Source organism: Lipotes vexillifer, unplaced genomic scaffold (genome assembly GCF_000442215.2).
Source record: "Lipotes vexillifer unplaced genomic scaffold, Lipotes_vexillifer_v1.1 scaffold12, whole genome shotgun sequence".
Taxonomy (NCBI): domain Eukaryota; kingdom Metazoa; phylum Chordata; class Mammalia; order Artiodactyla; family Lipotidae; genus Lipotes; species Lipotes vexillifer.
The window spans coordinates 2,373,291-2,388,498 of record NW_006796716.1 but is presented as its reverse complement, the minus strand read 5'-3'; the positions used below and the strand labels follow the sequence as shown (position 1 = coordinate 2,388,498).

General features: G+C 43.8%; 1 non-coding gene across 1 annotated transcript; it reads right to left on the bottom strand.

Annotated features, from left to right (window-relative positions):
• Nucleotides 1–13,406: 13,406 nt before the first annotated feature.
• TRNAG-CCC (transfer RNA glycine (anticodon CCC)) lies at nt 13,407–13,479 on the bottom strand. Its single transcript has one exon. It is a non-coding gene; the product is annotated as a tRNA-Gly (tRNA).
• Between the last annotated feature and the right edge of the window lie 1,729 nt (nt 13,480–15,208).

Here is a 15,208-nt window from a genome sequence, read left to right as displayed (position 1 = left end):
GGTCTGGGGTTTCAGTGAAAAGCCGACATTTATATCCCAAGGTTCACTGAATCCACTTAGCTCTAAACATCTGGGAATATGTCTTTAAAAAAGGACATTTTCTGAAGCATAAAACTATTGCACTTCCTTTGCTACTTTAGAAAAAAGAAACATTAGTTTGCACCCCTTAGCACTTTTCCATCCTCTGTATCCTCTCGTCCTTGGGAGTGATCAAACAGTGTCTAAGTGTTCAATATAGTACTGTAATTTATCTAGAAGGCCAGGTCACTGCATGAAATCTGGGGTCTTGAGCTATGGATATTCCCTTCTCCACCCTAAAGATGTAAAACTAATCTACCATCTTAAAAATGCATGGGGTGAATTCTGCTCAGGGCCAGAAGCTGCCAATCATAAGGGGATTCAGAGCAAGCCAGTCACAGCTACCAGAGGATTTGCAGAGGGAGCTGACAGAATGGGGCCGGCTGCATGGTGACTTTCCCTGGCAGGATCGTCTGTAACCTAATGCTGCCAGTGTGTTAAGCCAAGGGGACCTGCAAGGGAGGAAGGGAGATGGGGAAGGCCTGGGGTTGGCAAGCAGGAGAATTGCCCAAATGACTCATAAAGGACAGAGAGAATGAAGCAAGCCATCGGTAGAGTCTATAACTAAGGAGGTCAAATAATCAGGAAAACTGAAGGAAAATAGTGTTGAAAGTGCCCAGTGGGGAAGATGATCTTGATAAATACAGAAAATGGGAAAAACTTGCCTACAGCTGTGTTTTTCTGCTCTCTCTAGCAGGATACAAAGGTGAGCCTGCTCCATTTGAAGCCCCACTGATAGAATGGACGGTTCTTGGTCACAGCCCTCTTGCATATCATTCCTGGAGCTTGAGTGTGAAACTGAGAGGTCCAGAAAGCCAAGCAGAGAACCACCTGGAGCAAACAGGGGCCCCAGGCTTTGAAGTGCCTTCTGAAACCTGCACATGACATTGACCAGATGCCCCAGAGGCTCTGGTACTTACCCCCTTAGGGGTCTTTCCGGGGCCCTGTGGCCAGGCCCCAGTTCTAAGAGGGCACCCTGGGTGGCTGGTCACTCTGGCCAGTGGAGTATTTCTTACAGGGAATCGTGAGATCAGGCCACCAGAATGTTTTATGGCTAACAAGCCGTAAAGAAGGAAGGAGGGGGAGTTAGGGTTTATAGAGACAGGAGCCAAATTTGTTTGGGACCTAGGGGTAGCCCTGGCAAAGTGAAAATGAACAAAGGGTTGAAATGGGCAAGTGGGACGGTAGCCTAGATGAAATTGAAGCCAAGGGCATATAGCCAAAATATCCTATATACCACACTGTTGTGATTTAAAGCCAGTGAGGTTTAATCTTGGTCACCATGGTTGTACTCAGCCTCTAACACATTACCCAACGTATGTTTAAACATTTTGGAGTGAATGAACTCTTTTTACACCACATTCTTAGTTATACACATATGTTATGCATCCGTTCATTGCGCAGGCTCTGAAATTTCCAATGAAGCCTTTCCGTTCCCTGCCCTTACATTAACATACTCATTAGTCATTGTTAAGTGTCTACTCTACCAGGCACTGGGAACTCGGTGGAGAGCAAAAATAGATGCGGTCCCGCCCTTCTGGAGCTTACAGGCTATGGGAGGAGACAAATAGGATAATCAAATAATCACAGTAACAAGTGTGTAACACAACTGGAGGAAGTGTAGTAAAGGAACAGGACAGAGTTCTCTGAGAGCATGTAAGGATGCCACTGGGGTGGGGTACAAAGGGAATTTCGTTTTTACCTGGACTGTTTTCTTTTGATGGGGTTCAGGACGTGCTACCCCCAAATATAGCACTTTGGCCTGTGGAGTATTTGAAACTGAAGGAAATTGAGAATGGCATATGGAGGAGGGACTTTCTGACCTTCCTCTGAAGCAGATCATGTGAGAGGTGCCCTCCTTGTACCCAGAGGAAACGAACCTCCTTATCTCCGCGTGAGGGATGCCGAGAGGAATCTGAGCAGACCTCGCTGTTTCCCCAGTTTCCTACACTCAGCTCATGTCCTCTCGTCCTCTCCCATTTTCCCTTAATTCTCCGCTCTTCATCCAATCGAGCATAAAAACACTCAGGTGTGACTGCCTCTTTAGGTCTTCATTCCCTTATGAAGGCTCCCACATCACGTAGAACTTACATCAAAGACATTTGTGTGCTTTTCTCTTATTAGTCTTTTGTTACAAGGGCCCCAGCTGCGAACGTAGAAGGGTAAAGGGAAATGACCTTTTCCCTCTGTTATAGTTTCTGGCAACCACAGAGGGATGGCTGGGACACCTCATTGGCTCTGCGGCCTGTAGACAGGATCCTGGGAAAACTAACCAAAACCAGTGAAAGGTAAGAATACTACCAAAGTCAGCTCTCCCGGATCTCCGTCTGTAGGGCCCAGTTGAGAGAGGAAGGTAAAAAGTATCTCCTTGTCCCTTCCTTTTCAAATTCAGATTAGCACGAGAAAAACATTTGTCAAAATTAATTCTTTGGATTGTGGGACTTCCCTGGTGGTCCAGTGGTTAAGAATCTACACTCTCAATGCAGGGGGCCCGGGTTCAACTCCTGGTCAGGGAACTAGATCCCACATGCATGCCCCAACTTAGAAGTCCGCATGCCACAACTAAAGATCCCATGGGCTGCAACGAAGATCCCATGTGCCACAACTAAGACCAGGCACAGCCAAAATAAATAAATAAATAAATATTTCAAAAAAATTATTTGGATTGTGACTCTGGTTAAATTTGGTTTGGGGGGCCCATTGGTTATTGATCTTGCTCTCCTGTTTGTCAGCTCCTGCTTTCCTGTTTGTCTTGTTTTTTTTGTTGTTGTTTTTGCGGTACGTGGGCCTCTCACTGTTGTGGCCTCTCCCGTTGCGGAGCACAGGCTCCGGACACGCAAGCTCAGCGGCCATGGCTCATGGGCCCAGCCGCTCCACGGCATGTGGGATCTTCCCAGACTGGGGCATGAACCCATGTCCCCTGCATAGGCAGGCGGACTCTCAACCACTGCACCACCAGGGAAACCCCCTGTTTGTCTTGTTTCGTGTCCTGGGGGCTTGTCTTGGCTTTCCTCCTGCCAAAGCATGAAAATTGTCAGTTCTTGCCTGTGCAGGAGGCCAACCAGCAGGTAGGGTCCCCAAGAATATGGCTGCACAGAAATGTGGGCTGCACCTCATTTGCAGCTAACATCCTACCAATTGTTCCCAGCTCTCTGCGGGAAACAATGATCTTTCTTTCTTTCTTTTGGTTCTCTTTGGGAGTGGCTCCAGATCATAGGAGGACTGCGTACTTGCACCCTCTGTGCGGAGGCCTCTTGTGTCCTCTGTTAAGTCATAAACAGCTTTTACTGGTTTTGGTTTTGAGTCAGTTGGCATAGGTATGACTTTTGTTTTAAAAAAGAAAAAAAGGAGTGGGTAGTCAACTCTGCCAGGAATATTTGTTGTTTATCTCAGCTGATAATAAGATATTTGAAAGAATTTTTTTCGAGGGGAGTTCCCTGGCGGCTTAGTGGTTAGGACTCGGTGATTTCATTGCCATGGCCTGGGGTCAATCCCTGGTTGGGGAACTAAGATTCCTGCAAGCCCCGCCAAAAAAAAATTTGTTTTAACGAGCTCTGTTGGCTTAATTGGAAGCTGATATCCAGACCCTGATAGGAGCTATTTTTTAAGGCGTCTCTTGTTTGTGTGGTCGTGCTGCTCCATGGGAACTTCTGTCAACTGAAACCCCCTTCTCGAGCCCCTGTCGACTGTATGGTGCACCAGACCTGTCTTCCTCCTTTTTTTTTTAATGCTTTATTTATTTTATTTTATTTTATTTATCTATTTGTGGCTGCATTGGGTCTTCATTGCTGTGCACAGGCTTTCTTCTAGTTGTGGCGAGTGGGGGCTGCTCTTCGTTGGGGTGCGTGGGCTTCTCATTGCAGTGGCTTCTCCTGTTGTGGAGCACTGGCTCTACCCACACAGGCTTCAGTAGTTGTGGCTCGCAGGCTCTAGAGCGCAGGCTCAGTAGTTGTGGCGCACGGGCTTAGTTTCTCTGCGGCATGTGGGATCCTCCTGGACCAGGGCTCGAACCCGTGTCCCCTGCATTGGCAGGCAGATTCTTAACCACGGCGCCACCAGGGAAGCCCTGTCTTCCTCCTTCTTGTTGACATGATGCTGCTGAGGATAATTGGATCATCATTGGATTCTTTGGGAAACATAAGATCTCCCCGAACTGGCCCCTCTTCAACCTCTCCCTTGCCATTGCTTCTGCTTTTTTCCCCTGTGCCTTCTTTGATCTTCCATCACTTCCCTTGAGTCCTCTGCTGTGACTCCCTTCAAGCCCCTGGCTCCTCCATCCTTCTGTCCACCTTTGCCAGACCTTGTTATACACCAGCCCCTCAGCCACTTGAACTTTAGGCCCCTGCTCTCAAGGGACTGAGGGTCCCCCAGAAGCAACTACCTGAGGCTGAAAAGGAAAAAGGCTAATTGCAAAAAGGCTGAATATTTTATCCACTCAGATGAGCTTTGGAGACATCCAGACAGCCACTAGATGTCTCCTCAGTTACTCACCTAAAGCGCAGTTCTCAGCCTCCATAAGATTACCTATCAGGTCAAGTGAAAATCCTAGAAACTTGCTCCACAAATATTGATAAAAAGAATTAGCCCTCATATTGAGTAGGTAACCTCAACTTGTCCCATTTGCCAGAAACACAATTTGGTTAAAAATATAAAGTAGGTATAGGGACTTCCCTGGTGGTCCAGTGGTTAAGAATCCACCTTCCAATGCAGGGAACGTGGGTTTGATCCCTGGAACTAAGATCCCACATGCTGCGGCGTAACTAAGCCCACGCACTCTAGAGCCTGCGCACCACAACTAGAAAGAAGCCTCTGCGTCACAACAAAGATCCTGCGTGCCGCAACTAAGACCCAACTCAGCCAAACAAATAAGTGTTTTAAAATATATATATGAAGTAGGTATAAACCAGTGAGTTCGTATTACTAAGTTTTACTGACTTATGCTTAAAATTATAAAATGAAAGCTCTAGGATCACTGCATTTGTCTGTATGTATGCGTATGTCTATGCATGTATATTATGTATAGGTGATATTTTTCTACCTTTGGATGGTATTACCAAATTAGTTATAAAATCCATTAAAGAAGTTCTATTTGAATTGGCTTAGAGATAAATGAGTGAGAAGTCTAGAAACTAACCCAATTTTTTTTTAAGTTCACATGACCTGGGATAAATATTTGGTAAATAAAGCTAGTCTTAAAATTGTTGGCAAAATAAAAACGGGCATGTCTTTGGAGCTGTCAGCATTAAATATAATACAGACATACAATTTTTTCCCACCTAGGTTTATACTAAGTCAAACAAGCTTAAGTTATCTCTGCTAGATACTTAAGACTATAAAACTATAAATCCAACCTAAGAACAAAATTTACAATAGAAATGAATTGCTTGATGTGTCAAGCATGGCAATTAAAAAAAATTATGTTTAACTCTGAAGGCTCTTTGCTTCTGTGATATTTTTGATACGTGCCTGATTTGTCAACGAGAAAAATAACTTGAGATGATGGCTAGGTTTGTTTATTGTCTCATGACATTTTCACAAGCAAGTCAAGCATTGCTAATTCAAAAGTGTTAAGAACAAGAGAATTAAATAGACATGAATGAAAAAAGTTTATAAATAAACTTTTCAACAATAATTTTGTTTTCTAATATGTCTACTTAAAAATAGGTTCAAAAACCTTTTGACCACTTGAAACCTTAAAGCTGTTCTAAGTTAAGTGATATTCAATGAATATCTAGGTCATTTCCAAATAAGGTAAAATACTGAAACATTCATTGCTGACCATAAGTTTATTTATTTGGGGCTTCTTGAATTCTACAGAGACAAAAGATATTCGGGTTTATTAGTGAACATGAATTTTACCACATGGAAAATTGTACTGTGACAACAAGATCCTACTGTATAGCACAAGGAACTATCTTCAGTATCCTGTAATAAACCATAATGGAAAAGAATAGGAAAAAGAATATGTATATATACGTATAACTGAATCACTCTGCTGTACAGCAGAAACTAAGACAACATCGTAAATCAACTATACTTCAATTTTTAAAAATTGAAAAGGACGCATATACCCATAAATTATGAGACAGTATATCTGTAAAATGTATTAACCTTCTACAGAATGATAGTATGTGGCAGACAGTTCACAATTGCTTACTTCCTAGTGTTCACAGAAAAATAAAGATTATTAATGGGTAAAAATTATAATCAACATATGTAAATGAAACTACTAGAAACCATAAGGATGAAGTGAAACAGCTATATATGCCAAACATGCAAAGTATGAAGGACATATTTTTGTTAAGGGAAAAAGAAATTCAGTGCTAAAATAGAATGACTGGTTGTTCTAGAATGAGATGGAGGAAAAGAATAGGACAAAACCCAAATGGATTTTTTTTTTTTTAATTGTTGAAGGTTTGTGGAAAAGGAATCTTGGAAAAGGAATCTTATTTTGTGTGGTCAAAGCTGGCTAAGATTGGACAGATTTATTTATAAGGATTCTTTTTTTAATTAGCTTTAGTGTTAATTGTACACTGATACACACCTAAAATTTGGTTTTCTCTCTCTGTTAAAATGACAAAGATTTCCTAGATTATTGGTCTGTTCTTAATAAGAAATTGTAAAAAAAAAAAAAAAAAGAAAAGAAAAAAAGAAAAAAGATTTATCTTTTAAGTAGTCTGCCTGGGAAACCAGATTTTGTGTTTTGTAATTATTTTCAGTGCTTTATGTTGTCTTTATCAGGTCTTTGACTGTCTTCTCAGTATCAAAAGAGCTAAGTTTTGTTCACACCCATGTGACCTTCTGTATTTGCCTTTAAAATCGTTTATTGTCACTTTGGTTAAAAAGATGACTAAGGGACTTCCCTGGTGGTGCAGTGGTTAAGAATCCACCTGCCAATGCAGGGGACACGGGTTTGAGCCCTGGTCCGGGAAGATCCCACATGCCATGGAGCAACTAAGCCCGTGCACCACGACTACTGAGCCTGCGCTCTAGAGCCCGTGAGCCACACCTACTGAAGCCCGTGTGCCACAACTACTGAAACCCGTGCACCTAGAGCCTGTGCTCCGCAACAAGAGAAGCCACCTCAATGAGAAAGCCCATGCACAGCAACGAAGAGCCAATGCAGCCAAAAGTAAAGAAATAAATAAGTTTATATATATATAAAAAATACAGATGCAAAGTAGATGTAGGTGAGATCACTTACCAAAAGTAGAGTGGGAGGGAGTGGAAAGTTTGTGGCAGACTATAGGAAGTTTGGGGGAAATGTAGTTAATATGACAGCAAGGTCACAAGAATGGATAGAAGAACTTCCGGTCTACAATAGGAAGGAGCACAAAGCTGTGAGAAAGCACACATTTGTGGAGGAGTGAGAGCAACGTTCTTTGCTTTTCACCAGCCATGTTTGGTATCTCTGCAGCCAGACTGGAGAAAGCACACAGCCTGGTTTAGCGAGGGATGGAAACTGGCAAAAAGGCAAAGTGAAAAATCACTGAGGTGAGAGTTGAAATAATTGGTCATAATATCCAAGCTATTTGGGGACAGAAGAGAAGCCCAGAATGCTGCTGGTTAGAGCAAGAGGGCCCTACAGGCTGGATTAAGGATGAAAGTGTATTTGAAATAGAACTGGAGGAATGTGAACTATTCTCAATAAAATGAAGGCGCGAGAGGAGTGACAGAATCAGAGTTTGAAGGAATTTCAGAGTTTGAAAGCCACCAAAAGGGCTTTTCTTTAACCCTCAGACTAGTAGAACATGTATTAGCTGTTCAGTTTGGGCTAGACCTTGTAATAGAGTTATTGTAATGGAGGAAATCCTCTTACCAATTGTTTAAATAAGTGCCGGTTCTAAATGCACCGTTTTCCAGGCGGTCTTTATAACGATCTGAGTAGCTTACAAAGAACAGAACAAAATCCAGCCAACCAACCGTGGGGACTCTCCAGCTGTGTGCGGGTGCTCTCTTCCTGGGGTGGGGTGGGGGTGGGGGGTTGTCCCAGAAAAACCTGGCACCTGCAAAGGGCAGAGCAGAGAGGGGATTAGGGCTCTCAAAGAGCCACAGCCTTGCAGGAACTCAGTACTGTAGGGAGCCTGGGTTACTGGGACTGAGTAGATGCCCGCTCCTGTAGAAAAGAGTCACTGAATAGGACTCCCGCAGTCTGCAAGGTGGTGATGCAACGAGCCTCACCAAGCGCGCTTCACGTTTCCACCTAAGACTCTGCCCGCCCACTGCGGACAGAGAGTGGCCTACCCTGTTGCCTGGCAACCGGCTCCTTCTCGGGCCTCAGGCGAGAGTCGCCCACAGTGACGTGAGATGCGCGCAGAGCATGCTGGGACCACGCGGTTTCGGGCTGCCTCTGGGCGGTCTAGTCCCGGAGGCCGGGGGCAGGTCCTCGCAGCCCGGACTGGCACACGTCGGGCCCTTGCGGGCCGCAGCCGCCTGGTCTGGCCTGTTGCGGGAGCCGTGGCCCGGCCATCACCTGGAGGTGCGCAGTCGGGTAAGCCCCTTACACGCCCTCAGGCCGCCTAGGCCCTGGACATCTCCCAGGCTCCCCTCTGAGCTGGTCACCCGCGGCTTCTGGCTCCGACGAGGTGGTGGACGGAGAGCAGTGTGTGTGGGGGGGGTGGGGGGGGGTGTTGTGAAGCACGTCAAATTTACAAGGCAGTTCAGCGCGTAGTAGGTACACAGCATTTGTTGCTTAGTGATCGCCCCAGCCGTTCTTTCTTGGTCTTCGTCACTGGTTGCTATGCTCCCGCCCTCGTGGGTCCCAAGGTGCTGCTCCTGGAAGACATTCAGGCTTCTGTGCCTGCTGCTCCTTCTCTGATATCTGCTCCTCAGCTCGGCAACATGTCTCTGTTCAGGGTTCTGTTCTTGGCCCTCTTTTAACAGATGATGGTCTCCTGTAACATCTCCTCAATTACCAGGGTGATTTAGATGGTTCCTTAAGCGCTCTCAACTAACAGGACTTCTAAGCTCTAGGACTGCATTTTATCTGTCTGTTAAGGCAGCTTTGTGTGCCTTTTTTCATACCTCAGACTCCTTCTAAAATCTGAAGTCACAATGTTCACTTTCTGTCCCAATCTCCCACCTCTTGTGTGTTCACTAAACTCACCACAGTCACTAAAGCACAAAATTGTCAGATTTTACTCTTAACCACCCTTGTAGCCCCATCATTCTGTGAGGTGCCAGGTCCTATACAGCTGTCTCCATCGTTCTGTTCTTTGCATTCTTACTGCTCTCCCACAGGTACCCCAGGCTCTGTTTGGTTTCTTAATTTAGTTTTCTTCCTGCTCCTGAGGCTGGATAATTTCAAAGGACCTCTCTTCAAGTCTTCTGGTCTTTTATTTCTCAAATCTGCTGGTGAACCCCTCTAGTGAATTCTTCATTTCAGTTAGTGTACTTTTCAGTCCAGAATTTTTGGTTGTTTCCTTTCTATAATTTTTTTTATAGATATTCTCTTTTTTTTTTTTTTTTTTTTTTTTTGTGGTACGCGGGCCTCTCACTGTTGTGGTCTCTCCCGTTGCGGAGCACAGGCTCCGGACGCGCAGGCTCAGCGGCCATGGCTCACGGGCCCAGCCGCTCCGCAGCATGTGGGATCTTCCCGGACCGGGGCATGAACCCGTGTCCCCTGCATCGGCAGGCGGACTGTCAACCACTGCGCCACCAGGGAAGCCCCGATATTCTCATTTTGTTCATCTTTTATGTTCCTGATTTCCTTTAGTTTCTTTGTCCATGGTTTCCTAAGCTCATTGAGCATGTTAAAATGGTCGATTTAAAGTTTTTCTTTAGGGACTTGCCTGGTGGCACAGTGAATCCGTGCCAATGCAGGGGACATGGGTTCGAGCCCTGGTCCGGGAAGATCCCACATGCCACGGAGCAACTGAGCCCGTGTGCCACAACTACTGAGCCTGCGAGCCACAACTACTACTGCTGAGCCCATGTGCCACAACTACTGAAGCCCGTGCGCCTAGACCCCGTCCTCCACAAGAGAAGCCACCGCAGTGAGAAGTCCGCGCACCGCAACAAAGAGTAGCCCCCGCTCGCCGCAACTAGAGAAAGCCCGTGCACAGCAACGAAGACCCAGTGCAACCAAAAATAAATAAATAAACTTATATTAAAATAAATAAATAAAGTTTTTGTTTAGTTAGTCCATTGTCTGGGCTTCCTTAGGGATGGTTTCTGTCAAATTTTTTTTTTCCTTCGAATGGTCCATACTTTTCTGTTTCTTTGTTTTAAAATTTTTTGTTGTTGTTGAGAACTGTACATTCTAAGTGTTATAATGTGGTAACTCTCAAAATCTCATTCTTACTCATTAGGGATTGCTAGTTTTTGCTTGTTGAGTGATGGAGCTGTTACTTTTACAAACTGTTTTTGCAAAATGTGTATTCCTTGTTTTTCTGTGGTCACTGAAGTTTCTGTTCCATTTTCTCTGCAGTTAGTCAATGACCTGACATAGATTTCCTTAAATGTTTGATTCTAAATAGGGAGGTAGGAGAGGGGTATTCTGTCTCTTTAAATCTGATAGATGCCCCTGGGAAAGCCAAAGCTGCCAGTAGGGTCAAATCCAAGGCAAGCATCTGTGCTGATCTGATCCTCAGGGATCCATCAGACTGATCAAACTGTGTAACCGCAAACTTTTTTTTTTTTTTGGCCCCGCGGGCACAGCATGTGGGATCTTAGTTCCCTGATCAGGGATGGAACCGGCGGCGCCCCCTGCAGTGGGAGCGTGGAGTCTTAACCACTGGACCACCAGGGAGGTCCCTGTAAGCCCAAACTTTTGGAGGACAATGTTTCCACCATCTACTCTGGCATCAGCCAGCTTCTTTAGGAATGCAGGCTGCTATCCATACAGCTGCAGCACGTCTGAGGAATGAGGGATATTGACTAGTTTGCACATGTTGCTCACTTGTTAAAGATCAGAAACCTTTCCCTTCATTGTTATAAGGACTCCTCTGGTTGTTAAAAGTTTCTGGTCATGTTCCAAGTTCCAAAATAGTTGACTTCAATCTTTCTTTGTAGCTCAATGATTGCTTTGGTGAAGGGACAAACCCCTAGTTCCTACTCTGCCATTTTGTGTGACATCACTCTGAGTCATATTTTTAAAAATACGTATTCTGATAATCTCTATTTTCTTAATTGGTCTGTTTAGATGATTTACATTTAATATAATTTTTGATTGGTTAGGATTTAAGTCTGCCATTTTACTTATTTTCTGTTTATTCCCTCTGTTTTTTTGTGCCTCCTTGTCCCTTTTCTTGCCTACTTATGGTATACTTGAACATTTTTTAGTATGTCATTTTAAGATGGCTATAGATTTTTAAAATATAGCTCTCTTTGTATAGGTTTTCAGTGGTTGCTGTTGAGATTACGTTACACATACTTATGATAGGTTACTAGTATCAACCTTTTACCAGCTCAAGTGAATGTAGAAACTTTACCACCTTTAGGTCCCTTTTTTCTTCCTTTACGACATTATTGTCTTAAATTTTACCTCTACATACATTGAGAACCACGTGAGACAATGTTATAATTTTCCTTTCATCCATCAAACATAACTTTAAAAATTCAAGAGATTATATCCGCACAGATATTTACCCTAAAAATTGCTTTTTCTTCATTTCTGATGTTTCAAGCTGCTGTTATTTTCTTTTCATTTGGAGAACTTTTCCTTTATCACTTCTTTCAGAGCAGATCTGATAGTGGCAAATCACTTCATTTCCTTCATCTCTTAATATCTTTATTTCACCTTCATTCCTGCATTCACTGGATACAGAATTATGGGTTGTCATTCTTTTCTTTCAGCACTTAAAAACTGTTTTGCCACTTTCTTCTCTCCTCCATGGTTTCTGATGGGGAATCTGTAGTTTTTCATATTGTTCCTTCGCTGTAGGTAATACTTTGTTTCTCTCCAGCTGCTTTCAAGATTTTTCCTTTATTTTTAATTTTCAGACATTTGATTATGATGTATCTGGGTGTTGATTTATTTGAGTTTATTCTTTTAGGCTTTGCTCAGATTTTTGAATTGGTAGGTTTATGTCTTTTGCCAAATTTGGGAAGTTTTCAGCCATTATTTCTTCAAATATTTTTTGTGCACTGCACTCTTTTTCCTCTCCTTCTGGGCCTCCAGTAACATGAGTGTTAGATCTTTTGTTATTGTCCCATAGGTACCTATTCTTTTTTCTTTTCTGTTTTGTCTCTTTTGTTCAGATTGGATCATTTCTACTGATACATCTTTAGATTCACTGATTCTTTCCTCTTAAATCTCCATTTTGCTATTGAGTCCATCCAGTGAATTTTTTACTTATTTTAATTTTTCGTTGTGAAATTTCCATCTGGGTGGTTAGATATTTTTCTTTGATGAGACTTTCTATTTTTCAATATGTTTCAAGAGCGTTCATAATTATTTCTTGGAATATTTTTATGACAGCTGCTCTAAAATCCTTGTTCAATAATTCCAATATCTTTTTCACCTTGCAATTGGCATTTGTTGATTGTCTTTTCTCATTTGAGTTGTTTTTCTTCGTTCTTAGTATGAGGAGTAATTTTTTATTTTATCATGGACATTTTGAATATTATGAGGCTCTAGTTTTTATGTAAATCTTCTATTTTAGCAGGAAGTCAATATCAGTATGTTCATATTCAGAATGCACATTCTGGTCCAATTTTGTGGGCTCTGGTTTGAAGATCAATTTCGTTTTCACAGCCTTTGCAGAGCAGTTCTGGCCTGCCCCACTCGCGTGCTACCCTGAGGCCGATTTGAAACCGCAGAGTATTCCACGTTGTAGCTCAATTCCCAGAGCTTTTTCTGTGTTGATACTGGTTGGTTTCACACATGCACTGCTTGGGAAGGCATGACCAGTTCTTCACACACATATTTAGAGAATCCCTTTTTCTAGCTCCCTACTCTCTATTTGAGAGGGGATGAGGTGCCACTTTTTACAGTTATTCAATTAGTGCAGGTTGTGGATAGCCAACAGGGCTCCTCTCCACAGTCTCCAGTACCTGGTAGGGAGGGGAGAGATGCCACCTCTGCTTTGCTGGTACAAGATGGGGATGGTCAACAGGGCTTTGTCCCACAGTCTCTGCAGTACCAGGTGGGGAGGAAGAAAGGTATGGGTTCTTTGGTGGTGTTTGCCTAGAGTAGGGTGGCTATAATCGTCCTGCCGAGCTACCCTCCTCATGGTCATTTGCTGGAGAGAATGGGCTTTTTTTAAAAAAATATTGATTGATTTGGCTGCGCTGGGTCTTAGTGGTGGCACTCGGGATCTTCGTTGCTACGTGTGAGATCTTCGTTGTGTCATGAAACATCTTTAGTTGTGGCATGTGGGATCTAGTTCCCTGACCAGGGATCGAGCCTGGGCCCCCTGCATTGGGAGTGCAGAGTCTTAACCATTGGACCACCAGGGAAGTCCCAGAATGGGCTTTTCTTAGGGCTTGGTTTTTATGGGTTTTTTGTTTTGTTTTGTTTTGGGAGGGGCTTGTTGGCATTTTTCTAGTTGCAGACTGCTCTAACACCCAAGCCAAAATATATAGGAGGCAAAACAAATAAACAGACCACCCAGGGAACTCACCACTGAGTTGTCCCTTGAGGCCCCAGCCAGTTTGCCTTCTTTTCTCCACCTTTTGAGAGGTTTTTTGATAGTTGTATCATGTATTTTGAATAGGAATTTTGGTTGTAATTAGCAAGAGGAAGATGATGGAATGTGCATACTCCATCTTCTGTGGAACTGGAAACAACATAAGGCATTTAAAATTGTTTTCTTGATAAGTTTTAGAGCGTAACTTCTCATTTTAGTAACAGTACATTTGTTCCTGTATAATGAAGAATCATACCCATTTTGTGTATTATGTCACATGGTCTCATACTGCAGCAGCCAGTAAAAACCTAACTCCAGTATCCAACCCAGAACATCTTCCTAAAGAACTCTACTCTTCAGCCCCTCTGCCTTGGTACTCTGGGCTCATTAGACCTCTCCAGATCTCCTTCCTCGTTTCACTTGTCCATTTGGGCCCTCTTCTCCAGGTGGCCAGCGGTAGCCTTTCAGCCCTTGATGAACTTACGGTAGGACTGTTGGGAAGATTAAATAGATTAATACATGTCAAGCACTTAAAGCAGCAGCTAGCATAGAATAAGCAGTCCTTAAATCATAGTAGTGGTTGTTATACCCTCAATTTGGCATAGCCTCAGCTTTAAGTAAAAGAAACCCAAACTGGGCTTCCCTGTTGGCGCAGTGGTTGAGAGTCCACCTGCCGATGCAGGGGACACGGGTTCGTGCCCCAGTCCGGGAAGATCCCACATGCCGCAGAGCGGCTGGGCCCGTGAGCCATGGCTGCTGAGCCGGTGCATCCAGAGCCTGTGCTCCGCAGCGGGAGAGGCCACAACAGTGAAAGGCCCGCGTACAACAAAAAAAAAAAAAAAGAAAAAAAAGAAACCCAAACTGTCTATGGTGTCCCACCAAAGTAGGGAAGTCATATTTTTGTCAGCTTCAGTTCGAAGATGAAATTCACTCATGCAAACATTTATCGAATGCTCACCATGTTGAGTATCAAAAGATGAACAAATAAGACACAATCCCTGTCTTCAAAGAGCCCAGAGACTAGAGTGGGGAGTAATGTATATGTGAATGAGCACAATTAAGTAAATAAATGCAATGAGGGGCTTCCCTGGTGGTGCAGTGCTTGGGAATCCACCTGCTAATGCAGGGGACACAGGTTCAAGCCCTGGTCTGGGAAGATCCCACATGAGACAGAGCAACTAAGCCCGTGTGGCACAAGTACTGAGCCTGCACTCTAGAGCCTGTGAAGCCACAACTACTGGAGCCTGGGCACCTAGAGCCCATGCTCCACAACAAGAGAAGCCACCGCAATGAGAAGCCCGTGCACCGCAAAAAAGAGTAGCCCCCATCGCCGCAACTAGAGAAAGCCCGCATGCAGCAATGAAGACACAATGCAGCCAAAAATAAATAAAAATAAATAAATTTACATTAAAAAATGCAGTGAAAATAGTCTGTGCAAGATAATGGGGACACCAGGGTGGGAGTGACCTTGTGTTTGGGGCTGAGGAAGGGTTCACAGAGGTGGTAACACTTAGGCTGAATCATGGAAGGTAAGTAGCTTTTGCCCGGGTGAGTAAAGG